Here is a 3,107-nt window from a genome sequence, read left to right as displayed (position 1 = left end):
TTGCTGAGTTATTGGGCATGCTGGTTTTTGGCATGAGCTATAATGGCTACAGTGTTCACACATGTGGGCTAGTTAGTGCTACTAGCTACTCTCTGATTGAGGGATATTCAGAAGTACGTGAGGAATTTCCTTATCAAACTAATAAGCAAAAAAATTGTAAAAGACACTCAAGCAACTGACAGTTTTAAAATGTAACATTTTCCCCAGTTGAGTAATTCAAGTTATTAACACTTTTTCCAAATTTTCCTTGGAAGTCTATCTTTTGTAAAGTCTGCTGTTATTTTTACAAGTGTATTCTCTCTGTTAAGTGGTTTTGTGCAGACTGCTTTCGGTTCTGCGTTACTCACCAAAAGCTTTATCCCAACATGTAACAGGTCCCTGCAATTCTATTATGTGTTCTATGGGACTTGCTAATGATCAGTGTTCACCTGAACCAGTCCCTACAGAGTCCTTTCTTCCTTACATAGCTCTTTGCTTACTAGGTCATTGTTGTTTACCCTCAACCAACCTATTCTTTCTCACATGTTCCAACTCTTTGCCCAGGACATCTTAAAAAAAACATTAACAAAAAGGAGAAAAGTGCTGAGACAATAGACTTATTCTGCTGTAGCACTCACTGTAAGTGTCTTTTTGCAGCAAAGACTTTGAAAGACAGTGACACTAGGCATAAACTGTCAAAGAATTGTCCTGATACAATGTCATTCAAAAATTATTATTATGGCTGATGAATAAAATAAGCACTGTCATTTAAATCAATCACTTACTTAAGGACTGACTCTCAGTGTCTCCAGGCTCTTCCTATCCTGTTATAAATATTTTAAAAATCAATGAAAACCTTCAGTCACTTGTATTAACATAGCAGGATGTCTGTAAAATATGTTTTAAAGGCTGTTAAACGAGTACTTTATTTCTCATACGGGGATGGTGATTCTTTGCTTTCTCTTCTTATGTGACTATTTGGGCAAAACCTGTTGTCAAGAAATACATAAACACTTTTTTGCTGTTGTGGGTCTGCAGATTCCCACTCTTATTGCAGTGGAGCACTGGGGCCCAGTGCTCAGCCTTGCCGATGTCTGTAACAAACCCTTTATCACACAGCTGCTGCCTTAGAGACTGACTCCTGCCTTGACAGCTGCTCTCCAGCTGCACTCCTTTGACTCAAACCATTGCAAATTTTTTCGGAGTTTTGTTCCTGTTGCTGGGAAGATGATGCTCATGAAAGTACTTTGCTCATTTCTACAGTGGTCCTGGCAACATGCTTTGAGCACTGCAAAGGCAATGCAAGCTCCAAATCAACAAACTAGCTCCCTACAAGGGCATCTTTCTGGTCCTCTGACCTGTTCTCCCAAACTTGGTTCACCTTGCACAGATCTGCTTTACTGAGACCAATCAGTGCTTGTAGCATGGGTATGGTATACCGGAGGGGCTATGCTTCTGACATAGCAGGTCTTGGAGACTGCTGCCTTGTACGAGTCCCTTTGCTCCAGCAGGAAGAACTCAGTGGAAGCCCTGAGCTATTGCTTCTGCTGGGACAAGATACCATCACTCAGTAGACCAGTAGATACTGCACCTCTGTGTGAAGCAGCGGCTTTTACAGAGTTGAGATCAATGATAACTTGCTGTGGTGTAAGGCTGCCTGCTCTGAGGTGGCTGGGAACAGCTCCAGTGAGATCCCACCCTGATAAATCGGTGCACCAGTACTGATTAGAAGGTAGGATGCTGAGATTTTTATCATAGTGGGGTGGCAGAAAAACAGGTTCTCAGCCTATTGCCAAAGGGAAAGAGGTTAGGAAAAAAATCTCACGGTTGCTAGGACAGAGCAGATGTTTCAGGAAATAACAAATGGAGCAACTTCCTGCCCCATCTACTCCAAGGCTTTTGCTTTTGAGAGTGGAGGCAAGGAACTGCAGGGGGAGAGCTGCACTAGGAGTTTTCACACTGGAGTGTGAGGAGTGACTGCTTCTGCCAAAAGCATCAAACTGTGCACCTTTGAATGCTGGATGGGTGTGGGAGGTATCTACGAGGATGTGAGGCATCACCACAGTTGTTCTCCAGTTAAGGAACTTCACGCTGCAGACCAGCAGGTTGGTCTGAGCTGTGGCAGGGGCCTGGAGTGGGAAAAGGGATCAGCCCAAATCCCTCTGGAAGGGGAGGATGTGGAGAGGACAGGAAAAAAAAGCCCTAGTCTCATGCTATAGATACATGGAAGGCACAAAAATGTGTATAGTTGACATTATGGAGATCCATAAGGCAGGGGGCTAAATGTACCTGGCTGATGCTGCTCTCAACATAGTCCTGATTATGTTCTTTAAAAACTGGGCAATTCTGCAAAGTTTTTGTGGAGACAGGGGGCATTTTGTCCTAATTCCAGGAAAATTGTGTTGGTCTGCCTTTCATCATTTGTCTGTTTTGTTTTTGTCTGTCTTAGTGTTTGATAGGCACTGTTCATCTTCATTCTGTCTGGTTCTATTAATGGTAGAGAAGGAAAGGAAGGATTCTGATAGACATAAGGTAAAAACGTCATTTAAGTACTGGGAATTCATTTTGTCTGGGGTAAACACGTGTATTTTATGGTGTCTTTCATTCACCTGTAGGTGATTTTATTAACACCCTTCAATCTTCCACTACAACAAAACCAGATCTGATTAGGGCAGGTTAATCCCACACATGCATTCTCTCAGTCTATGGGACAGCTGGATCCATACTAAGCCCTGAAAGGGAACTAGAGCTTCTTTATACCCTTTGAAATGTTGTCCACTTGACTTCCTGGAGCAACTGTCAGCAGAAGAGGACAATACAGCTTACAGTGGAGTATGTGACCCCCTATTGTAACCATCCAAGATAAATGACCTGCTATGAGTCCATCAGCCCTGACCTGACATACTTACAGGAAGCTCTGAGGAAAAGGACTTACCTAAAGAGAGCATATCTTAGCTGAAAGCCCGTGCAAGGGAAAATGGACCCACTGGGATGGGTCCCTGAAGGGCAGCCTAGCTGTGCCCCAGCAGGTCTGAGTGCCAAACTTCTCTTGGCAGTCTCTGAGCCGTGTGGCAGACAGTAAGTTTATTCTGTCTGACCTTGTTTATGGTCCACTGGGATGCTGTTTG

The sequence above is a fragment of the Phalacrocorax carbo genome, chromosome 9 (assembly GCF_963921805.1).
Source record: "Phalacrocorax carbo chromosome 9, bPhaCar2.1, whole genome shotgun sequence".
Classification (NCBI taxonomy): Eukaryota; Metazoa; Chordata; class Aves; order Suliformes; family Phalacrocoracidae; genus Phalacrocorax; species Phalacrocorax carbo.
Note: the sequence above shows the minus strand (reverse complement) of the source record.